This window comes from Oncorhynchus mykiss, chromosome 8 (assembly GCF_057628025.1).
Source record: "Oncorhynchus mykiss isolate SJ-2025 chromosome 8, ASM5762802v1, whole genome shotgun sequence".
NCBI lineage: Eukaryota > Metazoa > Chordata > Actinopteri > Salmoniformes > Salmonidae > Oncorhynchus > Oncorhynchus mykiss.
This window is the reverse complement of record NC_143029.1, coordinates 69320779-69334053: the sequence shown is the minus strand read 5'-3', so window position 1 is coordinate 69334053 and position 13275 is coordinate 69320779. Positions and strand designations below refer to the sequence as shown.

Here is a 13275-nt window from a genome sequence, read left to right as displayed (position 1 = left end):
TTGACTGCTTGCCTTGTGTTCTCGATGACTAGCGCGCCCCCAGCAAGGCCAAGACAATCTGAAATTTCAATAAACTAGTACCATGATAATGTAATTGACTAGTTAACTGTTAAGCAAATGAACAATGTTTTGGTTCGTTTCTAGCTTGTTAACTAGCTAATGTTAAGTTAGCTGGCTAGCCAGTTAGCTGACGACGTCTTAACTTGAGATAATTAGGTATTCATTATTACAGGAAAATACACTCGCATGAAATAAGCGTTAATGGCGAGCTAATGACAGAAAATAGATTACGCTTGTGAGTGTGAATATATAAAAGCAGGGCATTCCCCGGAGGATTTTAAAATTTGGGACACTGTCTCGTTGGCCTAACGTTATATCCTAATTTGACTTTGGTGCTGGTCATGTTGTTCTTCACATTACCGTCACTGGTGAACACTATTTCAAATAAAATCAATGTTTGTCACATGCACAGGATACAGAAGGTGTAAACGGTACAGTGAAATGGTTACTTGCATAGTGGAGTCTTGTTTACACGGTTATCTAGCTAGCTACGCAATGAACCATAATCCCAACTCATTACGTTACTACCCTGCATGAGTCTGCTGGCAGCTAATATTAGCAAACTAGGTTCAATGTTAGCCAACATTAGGCTATAACTAGCAAGGCAGATGGCTCTGAAATACAATTTTACTATACAGATCATACATGTGATCTTAGTTAGGGAGCCAGCTATCTAACAGTACGCTTTAACTTGAAAAGGGAACTGATTTCTGACAAAATTAGAAACTTAGAATATCTGAAAAAAGTAGACTGTTTTACACGAATACATGGATGAATGCTTCTGCCTCTGTCACGGATGCCATGGTGGCCCTTAGTTTGAAGATAAAATCCGGAGACAGGTGTTTTATACAACAGCCTTTTGTGTGTTTTCGACTCCCTCTTCATATTTGCAATCAAACGCCAGAATCTTCTCCATCTAATCCTTAGCTATCATACTCTGCTTCCATCGGACATTCCACTGATTTCAAAACTTGAAATCCAGAAAGCAAATAGCATCTTTAAGAAAAAACATGTTATAAAGGATTACCTACGCATACTTAGCAGCTCATTTTATAGACAAACGTGCTACATGGCAGACCAATCCGAACTCATCTCTCGCCATATCCAGCCCAACCATTATCACAGCTAATCATGGCTAGCAGGAAATGGCTAGCAGGAAAGTCCCTGTCTTGTTCTGTGGCTAAACCAACTAGGCTTGTAATTTAACAATTGTTGTTGTATTTACAGATGACATACAAGTTTGTTATTAAGGCACATGAAAATCGCCAAACTCATTTTAATAAAAAAAAAATGTTTACATTCAAATGCCTCTCCTGTGAAGTAGTGACATGTGACATATGCCTAGTTTCCTGATAAGATGTGTATATATACATGTGTGTTTGCCTCATGCAGCGCAACACATTTCCTTCCTATAAGGTTGATCGGGCTGTTGATTGTGGTCTTTTGAATGCTGTCCCACTCCTTCAATGTCTGTTTGAAGTGTCTTGATATTTTCTGGATACACACTGTCGATCCAGGGCATCCCAAACATGCTCAATGGGTGACATCAATCAAATGTATTTATAAATCACTTCTTACATCAGCTGATGTCACAAAGTACTGTACAGAAACCCAGCCTAAAACCCCAAACAACAAGCAATGCAGGTGTAGAAGCATGGTGGCTAGGGAAAAATTCCCTGGAAAGGCCAGAAGCTAGGAAGAAACCTAGAGGGGTTGCCAGTCCTCTTCTAGCTATGCCGGGTGGAGTGTATAACAGAACATGGCCAAGATGTTCATAGATGACCAGCAGGGTCAAATAATAATAATCACAGTGGTTGTCGAGGGTCCAACCGGTCAGCACCTCAGGAGGAAATGTCAGTTGGCTTTTCATTGCAGATCATTCAGAGTATCTCTACCGCTCCTGCTGTCTCTAGAGAGTTGAAAACAGCATGTCTGGGACAGGTAGTACGTCCGGTGAACAGGTCAGGGTTCCATAGCCACAGGCAGAACAGTTGAAACTGGAGCCGCAGCACGGCCAGGTGGACTGGGGGACAGCAAGGAGTCATCAGGCCAGGTAGTCCTGAGGCATGGTCCTAGGGCTCAGGTCCTCCGAGAGAGAATTAGAGAGAACATACTTAAATTCACACGGGACTGGATAAGACAGGAGAAATACTCCCGATATAACAGACTGACCCTAGCCCCCTGACACAAACTACTGCAATACTGGAGGCTGAGACAGGAGGGGTCGGTCGGGAGACACTGTGGCCCCGTCCGACGATACCTCCGGACAGGTCCAAACAGGCAGGATATAAACCCACCCACTCTGCCAAAGCACAGCCCCCACACCAGTAGAAGGATATCTTCAACCACCAACTTACCATCCTGAGACGAGGCCCGAGTATAGCCCACAAAGATCTCTGCCATGGCACAACCCGGGGGGGGGGGGCACGTCAGAGACCACGTCAGTGACTCAACCCACTCAAGTTACGCACCCCTCCTAGGGACTAAGCAAGTGACTCAGCCCCTGTAATAGGGTTAGAGGCAGAGAATCCCAGGGGGGAGAGGGGGAAACCAGCCAGGTAGAGACAGCAAGGGCAGTTGGTTGCTCCAGTGCCTTTCCATTCAACTTCACACTCCTGGGCCAGACAACACTCAATCATAGGACCTACTGAAGAGATAAGTCTTCAATAAAGACTCAAAGGTTGAGACCGAGTCTGCGTCTCTCACATAGATAGGCAGACCATTCCATAAAAATTGAGCTCTATCGGAGAAAGCACTGCCTCCAGCTGCTTGCTTAGAAATTCTAGGGACAGTAAGGAAGCCTGCGTCTTGTGACCGTAGCGTATGTGTAGGTATGTACGTCAGGACCAAATCGGAAAGATGGGTAGGAGCAAGCCCATGTAATGCTTTGTAGGTTAGCAGTAAAACCTTGAAATCAGCCCTTGCCTTAATATATTCACATGTCTAAGTATGTAGGCCATGGAAGACCTGGGACATTTTCAGCTTCCAGGAATTGTGTACAGATCCTTGCGACATGGCTGTGCATTATAATGCTGAAACATGAGGTGATGGCGGTGGATGAATGGCACGACTATGGGCCTCAGGATTGCGTCACAGTATCTCTGTGTGTTCAAATTGCCATTGATAAAATGTGATTGTGTTTGTTGTCCGTAACTTAGGCTTGCCCATACCATAACCACACCACCACAGTGGGGCATTCTGTTAACCATGTTGACATCAGCAAACTGCTCTCTCACATGACGCCATTCATGTGGTCTGCGGTTGTGAAGTGGTTTGGGCGTACTGCCAAATTCTCTAAAACGACGTTGGAGGCAGCTTATGTTAGAGAAATTAACATTACAATTTCCGGCAACAGCTCTGGTGGACTTTCTAGCAGTCAGCGTGTTAATTTCACCCTCCCTCAATTTGAGACATGGCATCGTTGTGTAGATTATCTTGGCAAAAGAGAAATGCCGTCACCCGGGTTAGGGGAGGATTTGGCCGGCAGCTCTAGCGATGCCTGTGGCGGACCAGGTGTACGGTGTTTCTTCTGACACATTGGTGTGGCTGGCTTCCGGCTTAAGCGGGCATTGTGTCAAGAAGCAGTGCAGCTTGGTTGGATCGTGTTTTGGAGGATCGTGTTTCCTTCGCCTCTCCCGAGTCCGTACGGGAGTTGCAGCGATGCCACAAGAAACTGCCAATTGGATACCACAAAATTGGGGAGAAAAAGTTATAAAAGAGAAATGATTTGTTTCAAAAGTCAATGCCAACTTGAGCTATCTTTAGCCAACAAAAAATTATTGAAGTGATTATATATATATATATATATATATATATATATCTCAAAGTATTTTTTATTTTTATAGAAAATAAATAAAAAGCTGATGAAGTAAACCTGGCACCAGCCAATTGTCCGGGAGAAGAATTGATTGATAGAAATACTAGGCGATGGAATTATATTGACCGGTTTAGCGGAATTGAATTGACCACTGTAGTTTCATAGGCTGTGTATGCTCTGCCTGTAATAAACTATGAGTGGAAAATCTGTCAGACCGCTTGAAAGCTGCTGCTACAGTGGTGTTCTCCCATTAATTGCATTATGGAACGAACATTCACTCGTAGGCTAACCTTGTACGTTTATGTGGATAAATAAATAGTTTAACATTTTTAAGATAACCGTTATCTGTTGCATCAGCCTCATTTGCTTTTTTATGTGTTTTTTCTATGTATCCTGGGCCTACTGGTTGTATGCATTTGGGATCTATTGTCTAACTAAATTTGTTCTCTAATTCACGGAAGATCTGATGGGCTACATATTCACCCATTCGGGTGGCTCTCTCATTGAGCAGGTTCCCGCTAATATATCTGGGTATTTGGATTGCTAAAGATATGTTTAAAAATATATACTGATAAGCTAGTTAAAAAAGCTAAGGTTTTAAAGTGGGCTTCTTTTTTTGGAAATAGATGTTGCCTCTACATGAACAGAAGGAAGCAGATTGTGCAGTCAACTTTCCTGACAGTTCTTGACTTTGGTGACACCATTTACCAGAATGCGGCAGCCACTATTCTTAAACCATTGGGTGCTGTCTGCCATAGCGCTCTTCACTTTATTACAGGTGACAGTTTTAGTACTCATCACTGCATCCTGTATCAGAATGTCGCCTGGACCTCACTAAAGTCCTGTAGATCACTTAATTATTCCCTTGTTTACAAAGCTGTGCTCCACAAGCTTCCAACATACCTCACTTCCCTTTTGAAATATAAAAATATGAGATACCAAAAAATCGATTCGCAAGGTTGGTTAATTAACTCTTCAGGTCCGGCTTGTTTCCACAACATTTAGTAAATCCGGCTTTAGGTTTAACACACCACAGTTATGTAATAGAGGTCGGCCGATTATGATTTTTCAACGCCGATACCAATTTATTGGAGGACCAAAAAAAGGCCGATACCGATTAATCGGACGATTTTAAAAACTTTTTTTTTAATGTACTTATTTGTAATAATGACAATTACAACAATACTGAATGAACACTTATTTTAACATAATATAATACATCAATAAAAAATAAATTTAGCCTCAAATAAATAATGAAACATGTTCAATTTGGTTTAATAATGCAAAAACAAAGTGTTGGAGAAGAAAGTAAAAGTGCAATATGTGCCATGTAAAAAAGCTAATGTTTAACCTTTCTAGTGCATGCGTTGCGCAAGCGGAACCCCTCGAACATTCCACTGAAAAGGCAGCGCGCGAAATTAAAAAATATTTTTTAGAAATATATAACTTTCACACATTAACAAGTCAAATACAGCAAATTAAAGAAAAGCTTCTTGTTAATCTACCCATCGTGTCCGATTTCAAAAAGGCTTTCCAGCGAAAGCACAACATATGATAGGTCATAGCCAAGTCAAAAAAAGGTCATAGCCAAGTCAAAAAAAGGTCCTAGCCAAGTCAAAAAAAAGGTCATAGCCAAGTCAAAAAAAGGTCATAGCCAAGTCAAAAAAACACACAGCCATTTTTCCAGCAAAAGACAGGAGTCACAAAAAGCAGAAATATAGATCAAATTAATCACTAACCTTTGATCTTCATCAGATGACACTCATAGGACATCATGTTACACAATACACATGTATTGTGTTCGATAATGTGCATATTTATATCCAAAAATCTCAGTTTACTTTGGCGTGTTACATGCAGTAATGTTTTGATTCCAAAACATCCGGTGATTTTGCAGAAATACTCATAATAAACATTGATAAAAGATACAAGTGTTATTCACAGAATTAAAGATATACTTCTCCTTAATGCAACCACTGTGTCAGATTTTTTTTTAACTTGACGGAAAAAGCATAATCTGAGAACGGTGCACAGGGCCCAATCCAGCCAAAGAAATATCCGCCATGTTGGAGTCAACAGAAGTTAGAAATAACACTAAATATTCACTTACCTTTGATCTTCATCAGAAGGCACTCCCAGGAATCCCAGTTCGACAATAAATGACTGATTTGTTCCATGAAGTCCATCATTTATGTCCAAAAAGCCACTTGTTGTTAGCGTGTTCAGCCCAGCAATCCGTCTTCATGAGGCGCGAGTACTTCATCCAGACAAAAACTCAAAAAGTTCCAGTACAGGTCGTAGAAACAAGTCAAACGATGTATTGAATCAATCTTTAGGATGTTTTTAACATAAATCATCAATAAGGTTCCAACCGGAGAATTTCATTGTCTGAAGAAAAGCACTGGAACAAGAGCTAACTCTGTCGGGAGCGCGCATCACGAGCCTGAGACACTCTGCCAGACCCATGACTCATTCAGCTCCCATTCCCCCCTCCTTTATAGCAGAAGCCTGAAACAAGTTTCTAAAGACGGTTGACATCTAGTGGAAGCTGTAGGAAGTGCAACTTGACTCCATAGACACTGTATTCGGTAGACCAAGCTACAAACCTCAGATTTCCCACTTCCTGGTTAGATTTTGTCTCAGGTTTTCGCCTGCCATATGAGTTCTGTTATACTCACAGACATCATTCAAACAGTTTTAGAAACTTCAGAGTGTTTTCTATCTAATACTAATAATAATATGCATATATTAGCTTCTGGGACAGAGTAGGAGGCAGTTCACTCTGGGCACGTTATTCATCCAAAAGTGAAAATGCTGCCCCCTATCCCAAAAAGGTTAAGTTCCTTGCTTAGAACATGAGAACATATGAAAGTTGGTGGTTCATTTTAACATGAGACTTCAATATTCCAAGGTAAGAGGTTTTAGGTTGTAGTTAATATAGTATTTATAGGACTATTTCTCTCTCTACCATTTGTATTTCATATACCTTTGACTATTGAATGTTCTTATAGGCACTTTAGTATTGCAAGTGTAACAGTAAGTGTAACAGTACAACCTTCAATGTTATGTCTTAATTTAAAAAAATTCTGGCAAATTAGTTCGCAATGAGCCAGGCGGCCCAAACTGTTGCATATACCCTGACTCTGCTTGCAATGAACGCAAGAGAAGTGACACAATTTCACCTGGTTAATATTGCCTGCTAACCTAGATTTCTTTTAGCTAAATATGCAGGTTTAAAAATATATACTTCTGTGTATTGATTTTAAGAAAGGCATTGGTGTTTATGGTTAGGTGCAGTCGTGTGTGATTGCGCTTTTTTTCGCCAATGTGCTTTTGTTAAATCATCCCTCTGCATTGCATCGATGATATGCAACGCAAGACACGCTAGATAACTACACATGGTTGATATTACTAGTTTAACTCGTGATTGTGATTGATTCATTGTTTTTTATAAGATAAGTTTAATGCTAGCTAGCAACTTACCTTGGCTTCTACTGCATTCGCGTAACAGGCAGGCTCCTCTTGGAGTGCAATGAGAGGCAGGTGGTTAGCGCGTTGGACTAGTTAACTGCAAGATTGAATCCCGGAGCTGACGAAGTAAAAACTGTTGTTCTGCCCATGAACAAGGCAGTTAACCCACCGTTCCTAGGCCCACATTGAAAATAAGAATGTGTTCTTAACTGACTTGCCTAATTAATAAATAAAGGTGTAAAAAAAACGTCCAAATCGGTGTCCAAAAATTCGACCCTAATTAATCGGTCAACCTCTAACCTGTAATAAAACAAATTACCCATGTCTTCCCTGGTGCCTATAGGGCAGTTTAAAACGCTGTTAAATTAGTTTGCTGAAGTGTGCAAATGTTTCAATTGACTATTACATCAGGTTATAATGTATTTATAGCTCTCTTATAGTTTTATATTTTGGTTATGTAGATAGAATTTTTGTCCTCAGGGCACCATTGCAAATGAAGCACTGGTCTCAAGATCAGGCTATTTCTTTCTCACAGAAGAACAACACGCTATGTGTGATCACGCTCTCCATAGCCGATGGAAGTAAGACCTTTAAACATGGAAGGGTTCACAAGGCCGCAGGGTCAGATGGATTATCAGGACGTGTACTCCAAGCATGCGCAAACCAACTGGCAAGTGTCTTCACTGACATTTTCAACCTGTCCCTGACCGAGTCTGTAATACCAACATGTTTCAAGTAGCCCACCATTGTCCCTGTGCCCAAGAACACCAAGGTAACCTGTCTAAATGACTACCGACCCATTGCACTCACGTCTGTAGCCATGAAGTGCTTTGAAAGGCTGGTCATGGCTCACGTCAACAACATTATCCCAGAAACTCTAGACCCACTCCAATGTGCATACCGCCCCAACAGATCCAAAGTTGATGCAATTTCTATTGCACTCCACACTGCCCTTTTCCACCTGGACAAAAGGAACACCTGTGAGAATGCTATTCATTGACTACAGCTCCGCGTTCAACATCATAGTGCCCTCAAAGCTCATGAATAAACTAAGGACCCTGGGACTAAACACCTCCCTCTGCAACTGGACCCTGGACTTCCTGGCGGGCTGCTCCCAGGTGATAGGGGTAGGTAACAACACATCCGCCACGCTGATCCTCAACACGGGCCCCTCGGGTGCATGCTCAGTCCCCTCCTGTACTCCCTGTTCACTCATGACAGCACAGCCAGGCACGACTCCAACACCGTCATTAAGTTTGCCGATGACACAACAGTGGTAGGCCTGATCACCGACAACGCCGAGAAATCCTATAGGGGGGAGGTCAGAGACCTGGCCATGTGGTGCCAGGACAACAACCTCTCCCTCAATGTGATCAAGACAAAGGAGATGATTGTGGACTACAGAAAAAAGAGGACCGAGCATGCCCCCATTCTCATCGACGGGGCTGTAGTGAAGCATGTTGAGAGCTTCAAGGTCCTTGGTGTCCACATCACCAACAAACTAACATGGTCCAAGCACACCAAGACAGTTGTGAAGAGGGCACGTCAGAACCTATTCCCCCTCAGGAGACTGAAAAGATTTGGCATGGGTCCTCAGATTCTCAAAAGGTTCTATAGCTGCACCATCGAGAACATCCTGACTGGTTGCATCACTGGCTGGTGTAGCAACTGCTCGGCCTCCGACCGCAAGGCACTACAGAGGGTAGTGCACACTGCCCAGTACATCACTGGGGCCAAGCTTCCTGCCATCCAGGACCTCTATACCAGGCGGTGTCAGAGGAAGGCCCAAAAAATGATCAGCCATCCTAGTCATAGACTGTTCTCTCTGCTACTGCACGGCAAGCGGTACCGGGGCACCAAGTCTAGGTCCAAGAGGCTGTTAATAAGCTTCTACCCCCAAGCCATAAGACTCCTGAGCATCTAATCAAATGGCTACCCAAACTATTTGCATTGCCCACCCCCTATTTTACGATGCTGCTACTCTCTGTTATTATCTATGCATAGTCACTTTAACTCTACCTACATGTACATATTGCCTTAATTACCTCAACTAACCAGTGCCCCCGAACATTGACTCTGTACCGGTACCCCTGTATATAGTCTCGCGACAGTTATTTTACTGCTGATTTGTTACTTAACCAACAATGCAGTTAAGAAAAATAAGTGTTAAGGGCTTGTAAGTAAGCATTTCACTGTAAGGTCTACACCTGTTGTATTCGGCGCATGTGACAAATAACATTTGTTTTCACCAATAGAATAGGTACAGTGCCTTGCGAAAGTATTCGGCCCCTTTGAACTTTGCGACCTTTTGCCACATTTCAGGCTTCAAACATAAAGATATAAAACTGTATTTTTTTGTGAAGAATCAACAACAAGTGGGACACAATCATTAAGTGGAACGACATTTATTGGATATTTCAAACTTTTCTAACAAATCAAAAACTGAAAAATTGGGCATGCAAAATTATTCAGCCCCCTTAAGTTAATACTTTGTAGCGCCACCTTTTGCTGCGATTACAGCTGTAAGTCGCTTGGGGTATGTCTATCAGTTTTGCACATCGAGAGACTGAATTTTTTTTCCCATTCCTCCTTGCAAAACAGCTCGAGCTCAGTGAGGTTGGATGGAGAGCATTTGTGAACAGCAGTTTTCAGTTCTTTCCACAGATTCTCGATTGGATTCAGGTCTGGACTTTGACTTGGCCATTCTAACACCTGGATATGTTTATTTTTGAACCATTCCATTGTAGATTTTGCTTTATGTTTTGGATCATTGTCTTGTTGGAAGACAAATCTCCATCCCAGTCTCAGGTCTTTTGCAGACTCCATCAGGTTTTCTTCCAGAATGGTCCTGTATTTGGCTCCATCCATCTTCCCATCAATTTTAACCATCTTCCCTGTCCCTGCTGAAGAAAAGCAGGCCCAAACCATGATGCTGCCACCACCATGTTTGACAGTGGGGATGGTGTGTTCAGCTGTGTTATTTTTACGCCAAACATAACGTTTTGCATTGTTGACAAAAAGTTCAATTTTGGTTTCATCTGACCAGAGCACCTTCTTCCACATGTTTGGTGTGTCTCCCAGGTGGCTTGTGGCAAACTTTAAACGACACTTTTTATGGATATCTTTAAGAAATGGCTTTCTTCTTGCCACTCTTCCATAAAGGCCAGATTTGTGCAATATACGACTGATTGTTGTCCTATGGACAGAGTCTCCCACCTCAGCTGTAGATCTCTGCAGTTCATCCAGAGTGATCATGGGCCTCTTGGCTGCATCTCTGATCAGTCTTCTCCTTGTATGAGCTGAAAGTTTAGAGGGACGGCCAGGTCTTGGTAGATTTGCAGTGGTCTGATACTCCTTCCATTTCAATATTATCGCTTGCACTGTGCTCCTTGGGATGTTTAAAGCTTGGGAAATCTTTTTGTATCCAAGTCCGGCTTTAAACTTCTTCACAACAGTATCTCGGACCTGCCTGGTGTGTTTCTTGTTCTTCATGATGCTCTCTGCGCTTTTAACGGACCTCTGAGACTATCACAGTGCAGGTGCATTTATACGGAGACTTGATTACACACAGGTGGATTGTATTTATCATCATTAGTCATTTAGGTCAACATTGGATCATTCAGAGATCCTCACTGAACTTCTGGAGAGAGTTTGCTGCACTGAAAGTAAAGGGGCTGAATAATTTTGCACGCCCAATTTTTCAGTTTTTGATTTGTTAAAAAAGTTAGAAATATCCAATAAATGTCGTTCCACTTCATGATTGTGTCCCACTTGTTGTTGATTCTTCACAAAAAAATACAGTTTTATATCTTTATGTTTGAAGCCTGAAATGTGGCAAAAGGTCGCAAAGTTCAAGGGGGCCGAATACTTTCGCAAGGCACTGTATACTTTTCTACTAAGGGCATTATTAGGTTGACATAGGCTGGTGATTTTACTGTTTGTTACTAGTCTTGTTTCCAGAGTGAAAAGTAAATGTGTCAGTCAGCATCAAAATTAGGTAAGATGTGTAACCATTATCTAAATGTGATTTCTGACCATGATCTAAATATGATTTCTGTCATTGCTGAGCACCGTGGCTGGATGCCCTAATCCGGGTTACGCACCCAATGCGTATGGGTCTGGTAAATTTCTCAAATGTCGGTTAACAAAAAATTCTGCCGGTCAAATTCTGCTTCAAACCAAGTCTTTCAGTTGATTTGTTCACGTAATTTTGTTAAGCTTTGCAGTAGCATTTGAAACAAAACAAAGCGGTGCATTAGTCTCTCCTGGCCCCATATACTGTTTTCAGAGTACATGAAAAATGGAAGTCCAAAAAAACAAAACATCCTTAACATTTTATTTGGGCCACTCAAAACACTAATTTAAACATCTTAGCTTTGGAACAATATTTTTCATACCCTCAGCATTTTATAAAATAATGTGCTTTAATTTTAGCAGGCCTTTATCTGAATGAGCAGCCTGGTCTCATAGACTAGAAATAACATAGTAAAGTACTGGCGCAGCAGTCAAGACATTGCATCTGTACAAGAGGCGTCACTGCAGTACCTATTTAAATCCAGGCTTCTTCACATCCGGCCGTGATTGGGAATCCCATAGGGCAACGCACAATTGGCACAGCGTTATCCGGGTTTGACCTGGGTAGGCCATCATTGTAAATCAGAATCTGTTTTTAACTGACTTGCCTAGTTTAATAAAGGTTTAAAATTTAAAAAATAAAATAAATAACACTCAAATTAGTATGACATGTTAGGTTTTGTATGGTTACATACCTCGAATGTCTAGCAACCCAAAGGTTGTGAATTTGAATCTCATCACGGCCAATTTTAGCTAATTTGCAACTTTTCAGCTACTTACTACTTTTTAGCAACCTTGCAACTACTTGGCATGTTAGCTAACCCTAACCTTAAAACCCTTTTACCTAACTCCCAAATGTAACCCTAACCCCTAGCTACTTAGAATTTGTAACATAATGGGCGTTTTAGATTTGTACTTTTTACTTAAAAAAATTTTTTTGTTAATTTTTTTACATTTAATATGAATTGTAATTAATAACATATCATACTAAATGGAGTGTCTCAGATTTACACTACCGGTCAAAAGTTTTAGAACACCTACTCATTCAAGGGTTTTTCTTTATTTTACAATTATTATTTTTTACATTATTGTTCAATAGTGAAGACATCAAAACTTTGAAATAATACATGGAATCATGTAGTAACCCAAAAATTGTTAAACAATTTCTAAATATAGTTGCGATTCTTCAAATAGCCACCCTTTTGTCTTAACAGCTTTGCACACTCTTGGCATTCTCTCAACCAGCTTCATGAGGTAGTCACCTGGAATGCATTTCAATTAACAGGTGTGCCTTAAGTTGTGGAATTTCTTCCCTTAATGCGTTTTGAGCCAACCTGTTGTGCTGTGACAAGGTGGGGGTGGGGGGGGGGGGTATACAGAAGATGGCCCTATTTGGTAAAGGACAGCTCAAATAAGCAAAGAGAAATTTACAGTCCATCGTTACTTAAAGGTCAGTCAATCCGGAAAATTTCATGAACTTTCTTCAAGTGCAGTCGCAAAAACCATCAAGCGCTATGAAAAAACTGGTTCTCATGGGGACCGCCACAGGAAAGGAAGACGACCTAGAGTAACCTCTGCTGCAGAGGATAAGTTCATTAGAGTCATCAGCCTCAGAAATTACAGCCCAAATAAATGTTTCACAGAGTTCAAGTAACCAACACATCTCATCATCAACTGTTCAGAGGAGACTGCGTGAATCAGGCCTTCATGGTCGAATTGCTGCAAAGAAACCTCTACTAAAGCACACTATTAAGAAGACTTGCTTGGGCCAAGAAACACGAGCAATGGACATTAGACTGGTGGAAATCTGCCCTTTGCTTTCATGAGTCCAAATTGGAGATTTTTGTTTCCAA

At 41.4% G+C, this 13275-nt stretch overlaps 1 protein-coding gene across 3 annotated transcripts in view; it reads left to right on the top strand.

The window, feature by feature from the left end:
* LOC110530405 (vacuolar protein sorting-associated protein 4B) overlaps nt 1-13275 on the top strand; it is a 37703-nt gene that overhangs the window by 9411 nt on the left and 15017 nt on the right. The gene's annotated exons all lie outside the window — the stretch shown is intronic.